This window comes from Cherax quadricarinatus, chromosome 60 (genome assembly GCF_038502225.1).
Source record: "Cherax quadricarinatus isolate ZL_2023a chromosome 60, ASM3850222v1, whole genome shotgun sequence".
Taxonomy (NCBI): Eukaryota; Metazoa; Arthropoda; class Malacostraca; order Decapoda; family Parastacidae; genus Cherax; species Cherax quadricarinatus.
This window is the reverse complement of record NC_091351.1, coordinates 14,215,419-14,236,975: the sequence shown is the minus strand read 5'-3', so window position 1 is coordinate 14,236,975 and position 21,557 is coordinate 14,215,419.

The following is a 21,557-nucleotide window of genomic DNA, read 5'->3' as shown; positions in this document are numbered from 1 at the left end:
GCATATGGGCGCCTAGCAAACCTCAGAACAGCATTCCGACATCTTAATAAGGAATCGTTCAGGACCCTGTACACCGTGTACGTTACGCCCATATTGGAGTATGCGGCACCAGATTGGAACCCACACTTAGCCAAGCATGTAAAGAAACTAGAGAAAGTGCAAAGGTTTCGAACAAGACTAGTTCCAGAGCTAAGAGGAATGTCCTACGAGGAGAGGTTAAGGGAAATCAACCTGACGACACTGGAGGACAGGAGAGATAGGGGGGACATGATAACGACAAACAAAATACTGAGAGGAATTGACAAGGTGGACAAAGACAGGATGTTCCAAAGATTGGACACAGTAACAAGGGGACACAGTTGGAAGTTGAAGACACAGATGAATCATAGGGATGTTAGGAAGTATTTCTTCAGCCACAGAGTAGTCAGTAAGTGGAATAGTTTGGGAAGCGATGTAGTGGAGGCAGGATCCATACATAGCTTTAAGCAGAGGTATGATAAAGCTCATGGTTCAGAGAGAGTGACCTAGTAGCGATCAGTGAAGAGGCGGGGCCAGGAGCTCGGACTCGACCCCAGCAACCTCAACTAGGTGAGTACAACTAGGTGAGTACACACAGGGGCCAGGAGCTCGGACTCGACCCCCGCAACCTCAACTAGGTGAGTACACACACACAGGGGCCAGGAGCTAAGACTCGACCCCTGCAACCACAAATAGGTGAGTACACACACACACAGCAGCAGCAGCAAGGGCAAGCACACACAGAACTATCCTCAGAACCCCACAACCTCTCACACCATCCCAACACAAACTACAATCCATACTCACAGCTTCCACCCAACACCCAGCTATAGAATCCCCAAGTATGCTACCAGGTCTCCCACCCTCACAGGCCCCGCAAACCAGTGTTGGAGAGGAAACTGAAGGTATGGTACACAAAAGCCGATGGAATAACAAATAAGTGGGAATAGTGGCACGAAAGAGTTAGAGGCATCACCGGATATCATAGCTCTCACAGAAACCAAGCTTACATGTATGATAACAGATGCCATATTTCCAACGGGATACCAGATCCTGAGGAAAGACAGAGGGAACAGGGAGGGGGGGTGGAGGAGTGGCACTGCTGATCAATAACCGATGGAATGTTGATGAGCTGGAGAGAGGAGACAGCGGAGACACAAGCGATTACATAGCGGGAACGCTTCACTCTGGAAGTCCCAAGGAGGTAATTGCAGTGATGTACAACCCACCACAGAACAGCAGGAGTCCAAGGCAAGAGTATGACGAGAGCAATAGAGCGATGGTTGACACACTGGCTGCAGTGGCGAGAAGAGCTCATGCATGCAGGGCAAAGCTCCTGATCATGGGTGACTTTAACCACAAGGAGATCGATTGGGAGAACTTGGAGCCACATGGGGGCCAAGGTACATGGAGGGCTAAGATGATGGAGGTGGTACTGGAAAACTTCATGTACCAACACGTAAGGGACACTACGAGAGAGAGGAGAGGATGAACCAGCAAGACTAGACCTAGTATACACCTTGAGCAGTGCAGATGTTGAGGTCATCACATATGAAAGACCCTTTGGGGCCAGCGATCATGTAGTTTTAAGCTTCGAATACACAGTAGAGCTACAAGTGGAGGGAAAAGCAGGAAGGCCAAGGTGAATGAAGCCAAACTACAAGAAAGGGGACTACACGAAAATGAGGAACTTCCTGAATGGGGTTCAATGGGACAGAGAACTGGCAGGGAAGCCAGTTAATGAGATGATGGAATATGTAGCAACAAAATGCAAGGAGGCTGAAGAGAGGTTTGTACCCAAGGGTAACAGGAATAACGAAAAAGCCAGGATGAGCCCATGGTTCACCCAAAGGTGCAGGGAGGCAAAAACCAAGTGTGCTAAGGAATGGAAGAAATGTAGAAGGCAAAGGACCCAGGAGAATAAGGAGAGCTGTCGTAGAGCCAGAAATGAATATGCACAGAGAAGAAGGGAGGCCCAACGACAATATGAAAACGACATAGCAGAGAAAATCAAATCTGACCTGAAGCTGTTATACAGCCACATCAGGAGGAAAACAACAGTCAAGGACCAGGTTATCAGGCTAAGAAAGAAAGGAGGAGAGATAACAAGAAATGACCGTGAAGTATGTGAGGAACTCAACAAGAGATTCAAAGAAGTGTTCACAGAGGAGACAGAAGGGGCTCCATAAAGACGGAGAGGTGGGGCACATCACCAAGTGCTGGACACAGTACACACAACCGAAGAAGAAGTGAAGAGGCTCCTGAGTGAGCTAGATACCTCAAAGGCAATGGGGCCGGATAACATCTCTCCATGGGTCCTGAGAGAGAAAGAAGAGGCGCTATGTGTACCCCTAACAACAATATTCAATACATCTATCGAAACAGGGAGATTGCCTGAGGCATGGAAGACAGCAAATGTAGTCCCAATCTTTAAAAAAAGGAGACAGACATGAAGCACTAAACTACAGACCAGTGTCACTGACATGTATAATATGCAAAGTCATGGAGAAGATTATCAGGAGAAGAGTGGTGGAACACCTAGAAAGGGATGATCTCATCAACAGCAGCCAACATGGTTTCAGGGATGGGAAATCCTGTGTCACAAACCTACTGGAGTTCTATGACATTGTGACAGCAGTAAGACAAGAGAGAGAGGGGTGGGTGGATTGCATTTTCTTGGACTGCAAGAAGGCGTTTGACACAGTTCCACACAAGAGATTAGTGAAAAAACTGGAGGACCAGGCAGGGATAACACGGAAGGCACTACAGAGGATCAGGGAATACTAGTCAGGAAGACAGCAGCGAGACATGGTACGTGGCGAGGTGTCAGAGTGGGCACCTGTGACCAGCGGGGTCCCACAGGGGTCAGTCCTTGGACCAGTGCTGTTTCTGGTATTTGTGAACGACATGATGGAAGGAATAGACTCCGAAGTGTCCCTGTTTGCAGATGACGTGAAGTTGATGAGAAGAATTCATTCGATCGAAGACCAGGCAGAACTACAAAGGGAACTGAACATGCTGCAGACCTGGTCCAGCAATTGGCTCCTGGAGTTCAACCCCACCAAGTGCAAAGTCATGAAGATTGGGGAAAGGCGAAGAAGATCGCAGACGGAGTACAGTCTAGGGGGCCAGAGACTCAAAACCTCACTCAAGGAAAAAGATCTTGGGGTGAGTATAACACCAGGCACATCTCCTGAAATGCACATCAACCAAATAACTGCTGCAGCATATGGGCGCCTAGCAAACCTCAGAACAGCATTCCGATATCTCAATAAGGAATCATTCAGGACCCTGTACACCGTCTACGTTAGGCACTAATAGGAGTATGCGGCATCAGATTGGAACCCACACCTAGCCAAGCACTTAAAGAAACTAGAGAAAGTGCAAAGGTTTGCAACAAGACTAGTCCCAGAGCTAAGAGGTATGTCCTACGAGGAGAGGCTAAGGGAAATCAACCTGACGACACTGGAGGACAGGAGAGATGGGGCGGACATGATAAGGACATACAAAATACTTAGAGGAATTGACAAGGTGGACAAAGACAGGATGTTCCAGAGATGGAACACAGCAGGAAGGGGACACAGTTGGAAGTTTAAGACACAGATGAATCACAGGGATGTTAGGAAGTATTTCTTCAGCCACAGAGTAGTCAGTAAGTGGAATAGTTTCGGAAGCGATGTAGTGGAGGCAGGATCCGTACATAGCTTTAAGCAGAGGTATGATAAAGCTCAAGGTTCAGGGAGAGTGACCTAGTAGGGACCAGTGAAGAGGCGGGGCCAGGAGCTAGGAATCGACCCCTGCAACCTCAACTAGGTGAGTACAACTAGGTGAGTACACACACACACACACACACACACACACACACATACACACACACACACACACACACACACACACACACACACACACACACACACACACACACACACTATAATCTTCAAAAAGTAAAGTAGCGTAGTGTGCGGAGATCTGGGCCGGGAGAGTACCGGTGAAACAACAACAATAACAAATAGTGTTAACGTAACCCCCCCCCTCTTTTTCAAAGAACAAGCTAGTAAACACACACACACACAAACACAAGTGTACGCAATTAATATTATATAGTATATATTAGTGCATATTAATAAGGAATTGATTGGGAAATTTTTTTTTATAATCTTCAAAAGAGTAGCGTAGCCTAGTGTGCACACGTACACCCACACACACCCACACACACCCACACACACCCACACACACCCACACACACCCACACACCCACACACACCCACACACACCCACACACCCACACACCCACACACACCCACACACACTCACACACACCCACACACCCACACACACCCACACACACCCACACACCCACACACACCCACACACACCCACACCCACACACACCCACACACACCCACCCACACACCCACCCACACACCCACCCACACCCACCCACCCACACACCCACCCACACACCCACCCACACACCCACCCACACACCCACCCACACACCCACCCACACACACCCACCCACACACCCACCCACACACCCCCACACACACCCACACCCACACCCACACACACCCACACACCCACACACCCCCACACACCCACACACCCACACACCCACCCACACCCACCCACACACCCACCCACACACCCCCACACACACACCCACACACCCACACACACCCACCCACACACCCACCCACACACCCACCCACACCCACCCACACCCCCCCCACCCCCCACCCCACACCCCACCCCACCCCCCACCCCACCCCTCCACACACACACACGCAACACACACACAACACACACACACACACATATTGCCAGACTCACACATACACTCCCCCCTCCCCCACCGACATCTCACTCCTTCACCTGATCCCTCCCCTCCCTCTTTCACCCTCCCCCTCCCCACCTCTCCCTCACCCACTTAACCACTTGCTTCACTCTCCTTCCCACTCCCCCTCCCCACTACTCTCCCATATAGCCACAGTTCCTCCTCTACCTCCCCCCCCCCCACACTCTGACATATACAATACTAACCTAACATACAGAATTACATAGGTTTCCCACTCTGAGGCAATCAGGATAAAACAAAAATGGGTTGCCAGAGAGCAACAAGAAAACCCAAGGGACAGGAGGAGGAAACTGCAAAGGAAGATTGGGCAGCAGAGCTCACAAAAAGGGAACAAGAATGGGAAAAGAAATTAGAAGAACTTAGCATGAGAATGGAAGAGAGGATAGACATGGAAAGCAGGAAGTGGGAGGTGAAAGTCAAAGCAGCAGAGGCCAGGATACAGAGTTTAGAAGAGGAACTGGAAAATCTGAAACAGCCTAAAGAACTAAAGAACATTATGGGATTGACAACAGAGACCGCTACCTCAGCCACAAATAAGGGGACTGTAGGGAAAGGAGGAGCAAAACTGCATGTAGAAGCTCTATCAGTGGAGACTGTAGTAAATGAAAGAGCTAAGCTATATGTGGAGGCCCTAAAAGACCACAACAGAGCCCAGGGAAAGCCGAGATGGGAAAATGACAGGCCACTGAGCCCATGTACAGTAGCTAGTGAAACTGAAGAAAGGAAAGCTGCAATGGAGGAAATCAAATTGAATGAGGGGATACACAGGGATATGCAGTGGGAGAATGAAAGGGTGAGGTCAGTCTTTGTGTATGGGCTACAGGAAGTTGAAGGGGAAACATATGAAGCAAGAAAACAAGGGGAAAAAAAGCAATTGAAAGCATCATGAAAGTAATCGGAGAAGACGACATGACCCAGCTGGAAAATTTTCGGAGAATAGGGGGGTTTGTAAAAAAAAGAAACCGGCCAGTGAAAGTGACCTTCAAGGCAGAACCGACTCGGAACAGGATACTGCAGGAAAAAGCACGATTAAGGGACATGCCGGGATACAGGAAGGTGTATCTCGACCGCGACAGAACACAAGACGAAAGGCGGAAACTGAGAGAGATGGTACAAAGGCGAAAGGAGGAAAGAGAGGGGATGGAGAAGACAGACAGGAGATCCCAGACACAGGAAGAAGATCAAATACAACCTCCCTCACAGCTTCCTATAGAAGCCTCCCAACCAGGTCAACCCCAGTGCAGCCAAACACTCTAAACCACAACACCCATGCCATATCCAATGCCCCCACCCACTACATTACAAACTCCACCCCTACAGCAACCACCCATAGTTCCTTATCAGGTCTCCCACTTCCCCAACCCCAATACACCTCCCAGACCACAGTCTTAGAAAAGAAGTTGAAGGTATGGTATACAAATGCAGATGGAATAACAAATAAGTATGAGGAGTGGCACGAAAGAATCAAGGAGACATCCCCAGACATAATAGCACTCACAGAAACAAAACTCACCAGAATAATAACAGATTCAATCTTTCTACCCGGATATCAGATCTTCAGGAAAGACAGAGGGAGGAGAGGGGGAGGAGGAGTTGCACTGCTCATTAAAAGCCAGTGGGGTTTTGAGAAAATGGAAGGAATGGATGGCACGGGTGAAAGGGACTACTTAGTAGGAACAATCCAGTCTGAGGGACATAAGGTGATAATTGCAGTAATGTACAACCCACCACAAAACTGCAGGAGACCAAGAGAAGAATACGATGAGAGCAACAGAGCCATGGTCGACACACTAGCCGAGGTGGCCAGGAGAGCACACGTGGGGGGAGCAAAGTTACTAGTTATGGGTGATTTCAATCACAAGGAGATTGACTGGGAAAACCTGGAGCCCCATGGGGGTTCCGAAACATGGAGAGCCAAGATGATGGATGTAGTACTGGAAAACCTCATGCATCAACATGTTAGAGACACTACCAGAGAGAGAGGAGAAGATGAACCAGCAAGACTGGACCTTGTATTCACCTTGAGTAGTTCAGACATCGAGGATATCTTGTATGAAAGGCCCCTGGGAGCTAGTGATCATGTGGTTCTGTGCTTCGACTACATAGTTGAGCTCCAAGTGGAGAGAGTAGCAGGAATAGGATGGGAAAAACCAAACTACAAAAGGGGGAACTACTCAGGCATGAGGAACTTCCTTCAAAACATTCAGTGGGAGAGGGAACTGACAGGAAAACCAGTACAAGAAATGATGGACTATGTGGCAACAAAATGCAAGGAGGCAGAGGAGAGGTTTGTTCCCAAGGGAAACAGAAATAATGGGAAGAACAGAACGAGTCCTTGGTTCACCCAAAGGTGTAGGGAGGCAAAAACTAGGTGTACTAGAGAATGGAAAAGGTACAGAAGACAGAGAACTCAGGAAAATAAAGAGATTAGCCGAAGAGCCAGAAATGAATATGCACAGATAAGAAGGGAGGCTCAGCGACAATATGAAAATGACATAGCATCGAAAGTCAAGACTGACCCGAAGCTGTTGTACAGCCACATCAGGAGGAAAACAACAGTCAAGGACCAGGTAATCAGACTGAGGAAGGGTGATGGGGAATTCACAAGCAACGACCGAGAGGTATGTCAGGAGCTCAACACGAGATTTAAAGAAGTATTTACAGTGGAAACCAGTAGGACTCCAGGAAATCAGAACAGGGGGGTACACCAGCAAGTGCTGGATGAGGTACATATAACCAAGGAGGAAGTGAAGAAGCTGCTATGCGAACTTGACACCTCAAAGGCGGTGGGACCAGACAACATCTCTCCGTGGGTCCTTAAAGAGGGAGCAGAGATATTGTGTGTGCCATTAACAAAGATCTTCAACACATCATTTGAAACTGGGCAACTCCCTGAGGTATGGAAGATGGCAAATGTAGTCCCAATTTTTAAAAAGGGAGACAGACATGAGGCACTAAACTACAGACCTGTATCACTAACGTGTATAGTATGCAAGGTCATGGAGAAGATCATCAGGAGGAGAGTGGTGGAGCACCTGGAAAGAAACAAGTGTATAATTGACAACCAGCATGGTTTCAGGGAAGGAAAATCCTGTGTCACAAACCTACTAGAGTTTTATGACAAGGTGACAGAAGTAAGACAAGAGAGAGAGGGGTGGATCGACTGCATTTTTTTGGACTGCAAAAAGGCCTTCGACACAGTTCCTCACAAGAGGTTACTGAAAAAGCTAGAAGATCAGGCACACATAACAGGAAAGGCACTGCAATGGATCAGAGAATACCTGACAGGGAGGCAACAACGAGTCATGGTACGTGACGAGGTGTCAGAGTGGGCGCTTGTGACAAGCGGGGTTCCACAGGGGTCAGTCCTAGGACCTGTGCTGTTCTTGGTATATGTGAACGACATAACGGAAGGGATAGACTCAGAAGTGTCCTTGTTTGCAGATGATGTGAAGTTAATGAGAAGAATCAAATCGGATGAGGATCAGGCAGGACTACAAAGAGACCTGGACAGGCTGCAAGCCTGGTCCAGCAACTGGCTCCTTGAGTTTAACCCTGCCAAATGCAAAGTCATGAAGATTGGGGAAGGGCAAAGAAGACCGCAGGCACAATATAGTTTAGATGGCCAAAGACTGCAAACCTCACTCAAGGAAAAAGATCTGGGGGTGAGTATAACACCGAGCATATCTCCTGAGGCGCACATAAATCAGATAACTGCTGCAGCATACGGGCGCCTGGCAAACCTACGGATAGCGTTCAGATACCTCAGTAAGGAGTCGTTCAAGACCCTGTATACCATTTACGTCAGGCCCATACTGGAGTATGCAGCACCAGTTTGGAATCCACACCTAGTCAAGCACGTCAAGAAATTAGAGAAAGTGCAAAGGTTTGCAACAAGACTAGTCCCAGAGCTACGGGGATTGTCCTACGAAGAAAGGTTGAGGGAAATCGGCCTGACGACACTGGAGGCCAGGAGGGTCAGGGGAGACATGATAACGACATATAAAATACTGCGCGGAATAGACAAGGTGGACAAAGACAGGATGTTCCAGAGATGGGACACAGACACAATAGGTCACAATTGGAAGTTGAAGACTCAGATGAATCGAAGGGATGTTAGGAAGTATTTCTTCAGTCATAGAGTAGTCAAGTCATGGAATAGTCTAGAAAGTGAAGTAGTGGAGGCGGGAACCATACATAGTTTTAAGGCGAGGTATGATAAAGCTCATGTAGCAGGGAGAGAGAGGACCTAGTAGCAATCAGTGAAGAGGCGGGGCCAGGAGCTATGACTCGACCCCTGCAACCACAAATAGGTGAGTACAAATAGGTGAGTACACACACACACACACACACACACACACACGCTCACAAACACACACACACACACACAAATATATATATATATATATATATATATATATATATATATATATATATATATATATATATATATATATATATATATATATATATATATATATACATATATATATATATATATATATATATATGTATGTATGTATGTATGTATACTCTATATTATATATTTACAGATATATTTGATGAATGAAAGTGTAATGAATACAGATCATTGAGAGAGGAAACTCCACAGTAAGATAAAGACAAGGGAGGACGGTTATTATCATTATTATAATCATTATTGCACTTAAAATAGTAATAATAATAAAAAATAATAGTACTTACAATTAATAATAATAATAGTAATTTTATTATTATTATTATTATTATTATTATTATTATAATTATTGTTGTTTTGATGGGAGCATTCTAAACCCGTAGGGATTACGAAGCGCCTGTGGCATGGAAAGCTTTGTTCCATAGAACGTGAAGATATCTCCGATTCCTGGGATTTTATTCCACATACCAGCATCGATGGATCATCTCTCCTCTGAACTGTGATTTCTTTAATAACAATGGGGTTCAAAGTTATTCACTATAAAAGCGTAAAGGCAGGGACGAGAGATGAATGACTTGAGCGAACTACCTATTACGTCACTAAATAGATGAATGAGACACGAGGGTAATACTTAGCTATTTTTGCTGAGAAGACATTTCACCAATAATAGATGTGCGCAGGTACAGAATGTCTCATTCATCTACTTGCCGGTGTTGTATACTCTTATCACACTAATCTTCTCTCAGTGTCTGTGTTGTGAACTTCTCTCTTGCGTCAGTTTCCCGGCTGTCCTCCATGGCACCTTTTTCTGGGAGGCACTACTAGAAAATCCAGAAATATCTACAATTGTTTAAAGACGAGCTTCACTACCATGACTTGATAATTGTTCAGAACCAATAGGAAAGTTTTCTGGGTTTTATCTTTTGTTGGTTAATTGTGACTTGTTGCAGCCTTGCTATTGTGAGTTAACTTTTATGATCAACTTGATCTCGACGTTACTAGTACACGCTTAAACACTTAAAATATTCGAAGAATTTTCCACACCACTTTTACCCACAATGTTCCCCGAGAGATCTGTGGGTTTTCAAAGCTTTTCAGAAAATTTAATCTATGCTTCTCCTCTATTGTATAGGAGACTCCACCATCTTCGTTACTGTTGTTATCCTTTAGAACTCACGTTTTCTTTTTTTTTGTAAGTAGAGCAGGAAACCGATCTGGTGGTCTTACATTTGCAAATCCATTGTTATTCCGACTCCGACAGTCTTCAAAAGTCTTTCTGTGGGAAACTCCAACTGTTGCTCAAACCACTTCTAAAAAGTTCCTGACACAATGCGGTGAAATTCTCATTACTACTCAAGCATTCATATGCAGATGACTTACAGAGTTGAGCTTCCTCCTCTCTGCCGCATATAAGGAAGAGAATGCTGCCACCACGGGTGAAGGCGCAGACGGCGCCTGAGTTGCTAATTACAGTAACGAAAACATGACTTGTGATCTTCACTAAAACTGCAACTACAGTTCTACGTCAGTGACTGCTATGTAGATGCTTCTCGCCCAATACAAAGTCACAAAATATCTATGAATAATATTTAAAGCCTCCATAACGTGACAAAAACTATTCACAACAAATCCATAAACTACAGTTGAGACTAGACGACGTTAAAGCACATGCTTTACCAGTATTAAATCTCTAGGATGGCCCTAAACGTTATCTTATTCTGTCTGTCATACATGGATTAAAAACGAATTGATCTAGCCATGGTGAGGGACAGCTGGATCACAGCATAAATTCTAATGCAGACATGTCAGAAAAGTCATGTCTATGCCAACTTCTTATTGTAAATCTCGAAGCTCAGTAATACAGGAGTGGACCTGTTCCCTGTCAGGACCACGGTTTGAGTACCCGAATTTTCTTCTCTTTATTCATAAACAGTCATTCAATACGAATTATCTTGATATACCACGAACGAGTGATAATGATCATTTACAGCACTGCGACAAGCCAAGGAGTCGAACCCATGCTCAAGTCCACGTGGACTAGAGCATTATCTGTCTTTCGCTCACCATGAGGCGGGCCAAAGCAGCATGGGTTCGACTCCTTGGCTAGTCACAGTGTTGTTACTGAGATATATATATATATATATATATATATATATATATATATATATATATATATATATATATATATATATATATATATATATATATATATATATATATATCGGGAAGGACAATTAACTTTCGTTTTATTATAGCCTTGTTTTAAGTAACTTAACATTGAACTGAGGTTCCGATTAAAGTGAAGTTATTATGAGTAAAGTTATTATGAGCAACAAATCATAGAATTCCACAATACGAACACTTTCCGGTGATGCCAAGTTTCTCATTAAACTTGTTGGCTTTATACTAAACTTGTCTGAGTTAATTATTAGCAATTTAAATGCAGATGCCCAACGTACTAAGTAGAAGAGTTTTTACTATTATTGTAAATGATATAATAATTTGGTAATGCAAGTATTTTTGTCACAGTGTTTATTTGGCCATAACAATACTATATATATATATATATATATATATATATATATATATATATATATATATATATATATATATATATATATATATATATATATATATATATATATATATATATATATATATATCAATAACAGCACTATAACTAGCCGTGGGATCGACCCCGTGTTGTTTTAGCCCGCTTCATGGTAAGGTAAAATTCACGACGCTCTCACCCACTGTCCCATATAATCCTACAAGATCAAGCACCCAGCAGAGCTAGATGTTGTACCGTGATCCGAGGACATACGATAGTGTGGGTACCTCAGAACTAATTTCATTATATTCCCCGTTTAGTGTACTAGCCCCAACGAGCAGTATCTATGTATATATATTATTGAAACTACGAACAAGTGGTATTTAATCAATAACAACAGTCCGATTAGCCGGGGGATCGAACCCGTGTTGTTTTAGCCTGCCTTTTTGTGGAGGCAAGTATATCAAACGGGCAGTAGAATGAAATTAGCTCTGAGGCACCCACACTGTCGTATGTCATAGAATCACGGTACAGCACCTAGCTCTGCTGGGTGCGTTATCTTCGTAGGATTGTATGGTCCAGTGGGTTAGAGCGTCGTGAATTTTCGCTCACCATTAGGAGGGCTAAAACAACACGGGTTCAATTCCTCGGCTAGTTGCAGTGCTGTTATCCTTTTCTCATCAAGGCAGGGTGATCTCAAAAAGAAAAAACATTTTCCTCATCATTCACTCCATCACTGTCTTGCTAGAGACGCGTCTACACTACAGTTAAAAAAGTGCAACATATCAATACCTCTCATTCAGCGTGCAGGCACTGTACCTCCTACCTCCAGGATTCAAGTCAGGCTAACCGGTTTCCCTGAATTTCTTCGTAAATGTTACTATGTTCACACTCCAACAGCACGTCAAGTCATAAAAATCATTCGTCTTCACTCGTTCCTATCTAACATGCTCACGCACGCTTGCTGGAAATCCTAGCCTCTTGCACACAAAACCTCCTTTACCTCCTCCCTCCAGCCTTTCCTAGGACGACCTCTACCCTGCCTTCCTTCCACTACAGATTTATATGCCACCCAATCATTCTATTTTGTTCTAGCCTCTCTAAATGTCTGAACCACCTCAATAACCCTTTATCTGCCCTTTTGATAATACTTTTATATAACCCGCACCTCCTTTTAATTCTCAAACTATGGATTCTCTGCATTATTTTCACACTACACATTGCCCTTGGACTTGACATCTCCGCTGCCTCCAGCCTTCTCCTTATTGCAACATTCACCACCCATGCTTCACACCCATGTAAATTGCTGGTACCATTGTTCTCTCATACATTCTCGTCTTTGCTTCCATGGGAAACGTTGTCTCTACAGACTCGTCAGTGCTCCACTCACCTTTTTTCCCTACTCAGTTCTATGAGTTACCTCGTCTTTCATAGACTCATCTGCTGACAAGTTCACTCCCAAATATCTAAATATATTCACTTCCTCCATACTCCCTCTCTCCAATCTGATAACCAGTCTTTCATTACCTATTTTTTTTGTTATCCTCATCACCTTGCTTTTTCTTACGTTCAATTTCAATTTCCTTCTTTTTCACACCCTTCGAGACTCGTTCACCAACCTCTGCAACTTATTTTCACAATCTTGCAAAAGCACAGTGTCATCAGCAAAAAGCAACTGCGACAGCTCCCACATTTTTGTTAGATTCTTTACCTTTTAACCCCACCCCTCTTGCCAACACCAGAGCATTCACTTCTCTTACAACCCCAAGTATAAATATATTGAACAACCATGGAGACATCACACATCCTTGTCAATTTACTTTCACTGGGAAATAATCTCCCTCTCTCCTACATACCCTAACCTGAGCCTCACTATCCTCGTAAAAACTCTTCTCTGCTTTCAGTAACCTACCTCCTATTCCATACATTTGCAACATCTGCTACATTGCCTCCCTATCTACTCTATCATACGCCTTTTCCAAATCCATAAATTTAGCAAAAGCCTCTTCACCCATATCTAAATACTGATCACCTATATGTATCACTATAAACACGGTCTGAACACCCCCTACCCCAAGCACACACACACACACACACACACACACACCTTAAGAAAGGAAACAGAAACGAGGCACTAAACTACAGACCTGTGTCTCTGACATGTATTGTGTGCAAAGTCATGGAGAAGATTATCAGGAGGAGAGTGGTCGAACACCTGGAAAGGAACAAGATTATAAATGAAAACCAGCATGGGTTCATGGAAGGCAAATCTTGTATCACAAACCTCCTGGAGTTTTATGACAAGGTAACAGAAGTAAGACACGAGAGAGAGGGTTGGGTAGATTGCGTTTTCCTAGACTGCAGGAAGGCCTTTGACACAGTTCCCCACAAGAGATTAGTGCAGAAGCTGGATGATCAGGCACACGTAAAAGGAAGGGCACTGCAATGGATAAGGGAATACCTGACAGGGAGGCAGCAACGAGTCATGGTACGTGAAGAGGTATCACAGTGGGCTCCTGTTACGAGCGGGGTCCCACAGGGGTCAGTTCTAGGACCAGTGCTATTTTTGATATATGTGAACGACATGATGGAAGGAATAGACTCTGAAGTGTCCCTGTTCGCAGATGACGTGAAGTTGATGAGAAGAATTAAATCGGACGAGGATGAGGCAGGACTGCAAAGAGACCTGGAGAGGCTGGACATGTGGTCCAGTAACTGGCTTCTCGAATTCAATCCAGCCAAATGCAAAGTCATGAAGATTGGGGAGGGGCAAAGAAGACCGCAGACAGAGTATAGGCTAGGTGGACAAAGACTACAGACCTCACTCAGGGAGAAAGACCTTGGGGTGACCATAACACCGAGCACATCACCGGAGGCACACATCAACCAAATAACCGCTGCAGCATACGGGCGCCTGGCAAACCTGAGAATAGCGTTCCGATACCTTAATAAGGAATCGTTCAAGACACTGTAAACTGTGTATGTTAGGCCCATACTGGAGTATGCAGCACCAGTCTGGAACCCACACCTGGTCAAGCACGTCAAGAAGTTAGAGAAAGTACAAAGGTTTGCAACAAGGCTAGTCACAGAGCTCAAGGGAATGTCGTACGAGGAAAGGTTAAGGGAAATCGGACTGACGACACTGGAGGACAGAAGGGTCAGGGGAGACATGATAACGACATACAAGATACTGCGGGGAATAGACAAGGTGGACAGAGATAGGATGTTCCAGAGAGGGGACACAGGGACAAGGGGTCACAACTGGAAGCTGAAGACTCAGACGAGTCACAGGGACGTTAGGAAGTATTTCTTCAGTCATAGAGTTGTCAGCAAGTGGAATAGCCTAGCAAGTGAAGTAGTGGAGGCAGGAACCATACATAGTTTTAAGAAGAGGTATGACAAAGCTCAGGAAGCAGAGAGAGAGAGGATCCAGTAGCGATCAGTGAAGAGGCGGGGCCAGGAGCTGAGTCTCGACCCCTGCAACCACAATTAGGTGAGTACAATTAGGTGAGTACACACATATATACATATGTGTGTGTGTCAAATCGGAGGTATTTATTCGTGTGTAGTATTATAAATTTATGGACATGTTTTCCCTTTTTGCACTTCCCCGGCCTTTGCATACACTACAGCACAAGCATCTACATACACTGCAGCAGTAGCAGCAGCAACATACACTGCAGCAGTAGCAGCAGCAACATACACTGCAGCAGTAGCAGCAGCAACATACACTGCAGCAGTAGCAGCAGCAACATACACTGCAGCAGTAGCAGCAGCAACATACACTGCAGCAGTAGCAGCAGCAACATACACTGCAGCAGTAGCAGCAGCAACATACACTGCAGCAGTAGCAGCAGCAGCAACATACACTGCAGCAGTAGCAGCAACAACATACACTGCAGCAGTAGCAGCAGCAACATACACTGCAGCAGTAGCAGCAGCAGCAACATACACTGCAGCAGTAGCAGCAGCAACATACATTGCAGCAGCAGCAACATACACTGCAGCAGTAGCAGCAGCAACATACACTGCAGCAGTAGCAGCAGCAACATACACTGCAGCAGTAGCAGCAGCAACATACACTGCAGCAGTAGCAGCAGCAACATACACTGCAGCAGTAGCAGCAGCAACATACACTGCAGCAGTAGCAGCAGCAACATACACTGCAGCAGTAGCAGCAGCAACATACACTGCAGCAGTAGCAGCAGCAACATACACTGCAGCAGTAGCAGCAGCAACATACACTGCAGCAGTAGCAGCAGCAACATACACTGCAGCAGTAGCAGCAGCAACATACACTGCAGCAGTAGCAGCAGCAACATACACTGCAGCAGTAGCAGCAACAACATACACTGCAGCAGTAGCAGCAGCAACATACACTGCAGCAGTAGCAGCAGCAACATACACTGCAGCAGTAGCAGCAACAACATACACTGCAGCAGTAGCAGCAGCAACATACACTGCAGCAGTAGCAGCAGCAACATACACTGCAGCAGTAGCAGCAGCAACATACACTGCAGCAGTAGCAGCAGCAACATACACTGCAGCAGTAGCAGCAACAACATACACTGCAGCAGTAGCAGCAGCAACATACACTGCAGCAGTAGCAGCAGCAACATACACTGCAGCAGTAGCAGCAGCAACATACACTGCAGCAGTAGCAGCAACAACATACACTGCAGCAGTAGCAGCAGCAACATACACTGCAGCAGTAGCAGCAACAACATACACTGCAGCAGTAGCAGCAACAACATACACTGCAGCAGTAGCAGCAGCAACATACACTGCAGCAGTAGCAGCAGCAGCAACATACAGTGCAGCAGTAGCAGCAGCAACATACATTGCAGCAGCAGCAACATACAGGGCAGCAGTAGCAGCAGCAACATACACTGCAGCAGTAGCAGCAGCAACATACACTGCAGCAGTAGCAGCAACAACATACACTGCAGCAGTAGCAGCAGCAACATACACTGCAGCAGTAGCAGCAGCAACATACACTGCAGCAGTAGCAGCAGCAGCAACATACACTGCAGCAGTAGCAGCAGCAACATACATTGCAGCAGCAGCAACATACACTGCAGCAGTAGCAGCAGCAACATACACTGCAGCAGTAGCAGCAGCAACATACACTGCAGCAGTAGCAGCAGCAACATACACTGCAGCAGTAGCAGCAGCAACATACACTGCAGCAGTAGCAGCAGCAACATACACTGCAGCAGTAGCAGCAGCAACATACACTGCAGCTCTAGCAACTGCATAAAAATCTACATTCGAAATGATTTAGGTTAGAGCAACTAAAGTTAATGTGAATATTATGTTCCCAGATGCAGCATTTGTACGCTGACGTTCTGAAACATTGGGGGCCACCACTGCCTTAAGATATCCACCACTGGCTTAGGATGTCCACCATTGGCTTTAGATGTCCACCACTGGCTTAGGATGTCCACCACTGGCTTAGGATGTCCACCACTGGCTTTGGATGTACACCGCTGGTTTAGTTACACTTCTCCAGCTTTATAATTTACAATCTCACTACATTACCTCCCTCTCATACCATCAATAATTTTCCAATATGTATTGTCTGTGCCCTTTTCGTTTTTCATAGAATATCTCTTTGTATAACTACATGGCATTATTTTCTCTGATTTTGTACTTTAAGGTTCTCCACTATTTCCATTTCCTCTCTTCGTTCCTTTCAACTTGTTCTCATTGTATCCAGGCATCGGAATTACTATATCATACTGAGTAGATAAAAACACATATGAACTCTTCAAGACATTGGGGAAAATGTTTCGACACAAGTGTCTTCAGTCCAGGTCTTGAATAAATATCATATGTGTATACGTGTCTTTATCACCGCACTGTCGGTATTACCATATTTCTCCAGTCAACCAGCTTCATGCTGGCTGCTCGCTGGTTTAAAATTTTTGATGTGTTATCCGCAATAGGTGTGAATAATTCTCTGACTTGTTTATTTTACGTAAATTCTTCTGGTCCTAATTACTCATTTAGTACTCTTAAAAAGATTCAACTGTTCATTAAGCAATTAGTACATCTTGTCTTACAGAAATTCAGTTACCAAATTCAATTTTTAAAATTCCTTCCCTGTGGTCAGTGATTTCTTCCTAAACACCAATTTTCTCTGGAAACATAGAATTTAAATCACGAATCTGTGGTTCAGATTATATACACTGACAGGTGTACTTTGAGAATGGCCGAATCAGTTCACAGCTGACACACGTCTTAATGATTTTTGTTTTTGTTTCCAATTTCCGGATTATTTGTAAATCCCTAACTATGTTACGGATTAATCCCTGACTATGTTATGGATTAACCCCTAACTATGTTAGGGATTAAAAAATGCCTGGTAGTTAGTAAATAGGTGAACTATGGCCCTAATAATGCTGGCAGCCAATAGTCTTCAGTAAAAGAGCCCAAATGATCCTGGCAGTTAAATGGTCTACAATGCATGAAACGCTGTGATCCTGGCAGTCAATACGTCTCAAGGAAAAGTAATTAAATGGAAGTAGATAGGCCTTCAGTCCAAGAAATAAAATAATCCAACCTGTGTCCACTTTTGAAAAGTATTCCTTCTGAATTATAAGCCGCCGTTGACTGCCTCTTGTGTGTGATCGGGTTGAAACAATCATCTCCACTCTGTGTATTATCTAGCTCAACCTTCTTCCTGGCTTGTGTCTTGCTCTGCTGCTTATTGAACAACTCTACCGTTCTAACAATGCTTCAGAAAACTCTGAAGCTCCGATTAGTGGGGAGGTAATAATTCACCGGTATTTGATCAATGAAATTCATACATGGACAAACACGCACGCACACACACACGCACACACAAACACACACACACACACACACACACACGCACACACAAACACACACACACACACACACACACACACACACACACACACAAACACACACACACACACACACACACACACACAAAACACTTAACAGTATTTCGTCTTTTTATGGTATGTGACGATTTTTCCACAGTAAATATTACATGATAAGTGCTGCTATTGTACCTTCACGCACATTATAATTGCCCAGTCCTAGGTAAAGCACAGTATACCCGTCCACCCAGGGTACCTCCCACACCCGTCCACCCAGGGTACCTCCCACACCCGTCCACCCAGGGTACCTCCCACACCCGTCCACCCAGGGTACCTCCCACACCCGTCCACCCAGGGGACCTCCCACACCCGTCCACCCAGGGTACTTCCCACACCTGTCTACTAACACCCCTGGTATATATTATACACCGGTAAAATGTACTAACATTGGGATGCTTATGATATAGTGAGTCGTGATCTTTTTCAGTTCGCTGATGGGCGAAACATCTTAGTAAAACACCAATACTATTTATTGATTTTATTATTACCCAGGGACCTATTTAGGGACCTGTATACCGTTGTGTGAATGATGTGAAAAATGGTATATACACACAGGTGCCACTTAATCTCATTACACTTAACACCTGTACAGGTGTCACCCCTGTCTCATTACTTCTGATTGGAGCTCTAATTGCTAATTAGAAAAATTTCTGTGTTATTATCTTCTAGATGCTCGTTCAGGAATTAAATGACAAAGTATATACACTGAGAGGTTAGCATATCTCTCAGTGAATATAAAATGAGAGACGTGGCTCTCAGTGTATATACAGTAAGGGGTGTGCATCTATCAGTGTGTATAAAGAGAGAGGTATGTAACTCTTATTGTATATACACTGAGAGGTATGTCACAATGCATATATACCTAGTAGTGTATATCTCAGCGTATGTGCACCGAAAAGTGTGCGTCTCTAAATGCATTCACACTGACAGGATCATGTCACTGTATATACACTGTTAGGTTAATTTAATCCCACATCTTAAATAAGAACATTTCTAACTAGAGGTGTACAGGTTACATGAAGCCTTAATGACTCGTATAGTAGACGGCTTTAAACCAAACAAACCAGTTTAGTTTAATATGTTTATTATGCACCCCATACCAATCCTGTGGGCGGTAGTCAAAAGATTACAGACGTATATAATGGGTCCAGGGACTGGACCCCAAAAGTTTGATAGCTGAGGAACTTATGAAGGTAATGAACTCCAGGTAGATTTGGTAACAAACCAAACAGCTGAGAGGGAGAATATCTGAGCTGATCTTTGTCCTGATTGATTCACACAAAATAAATATTTATTTATCATTTGAAATACAACAGCAAATAAGTATTGTAGGACGGCAGCAAGCTTGTGCTGACATCAAGGGACGTCAGTTTCATGTTATTTAGTCAGTGCTGATATCAACGTCTGTTAAATTAAACTGACAAGTCAAAGACTGTCAGACTTTCTGTGTTTTCAATTTGTTAGAAACAGTTTATATGTACCATAAATTCGACGATTGTCAGATGGATGTAGATGGAAGTTTGCTGATAGTTGCCACTGATGGTGTATTGTTTGTCAGCAATAGAAGTAAAATTTCTCCTGACGTTGGTCTTATCCCAAATATGAATCAATGGAGCTGTTGGTCATGTGATGACACTTTCCTCCAGCTTTCTGGTCCACCTCGTAAAATATTAACTAACTCATATTAAGGTGCAAACGTGGCTCTTCCACTCGATGTACTCGTATATAATGGCTGTAAATTATAAATGAATTTAGCTCTAAGATAGTATTTTCAAATTTCGTAGCTGAAGAGAATATATACACCGAGAGGTATATATATATATATATATATATATATATATATATATATATATATATATATATATATATATATATATATATATATATATATATATATATATATATATATATATATATATATATATATATATATATATATATATATCGGAATATATACAGAGGTATATATCTTTAAGTATACTGTATACACCGAAAGATGTGTATCTCTCTTTACATATGTCCCGAGAGACGTATGACTTATTAATGGTGCAGGAGGAGTGAAACATTGACGTTTTCTCTCTAATGATGGGCTATGAGACACTTATGCAACATATGGGAATCTTTATTCAGGAAACGTTTCGCCACACAGTGGCTTCATCAGTCCAATACAAAGTAGAAAGGCGTAAGGAGAGGAGGAGTTTGAGGTAATCAGTCCCTGAGCCTGGAGTCGATGTGTTCAGTCCATCAATCTTGTAGAATGTGGTCTTATCCCATTCTACAAGATTGATGGACTGAACATATCGACTCCAGGCTGAGGGACTGATTACCTCAAACTCCTCCTCTCCTTACGCCTTTCTACTTTGTATTGGACTGATGAAGCCACTGTGTGGCGAAACGTTTCCTGAATAAAGATTCCCATATGTTGCATAAGTGTCTCAATCTTCAACTTGTCGCTTTTTCAAACAATTCTTCACACAATGATGGGCTAGTTAGATTTCTTTTCTAGCTAAAATATTGTGACATTGTTTAACTCCTACTGAATTAATTGTTAACAATTTCGTAGTCTTTTATGTCACATGTGTTCTTCAGACTCGATGTTCTCTGGACTGGGGACATTCAGGGCAAACACAGAGGTGTAATGACCGAGATGATGAAGTGTTAGAGGCATGACGAATTCAGGTGAATATACTCGTAACACTGGGGACAGAGACAGGAGAATTAGAGAGGTAAATCTGAGGTGATCAGTCCCTGGTGGTCTTGGGGTTGAGGTGCAGGAATATTATTTGCCTCATTTGCATTCGC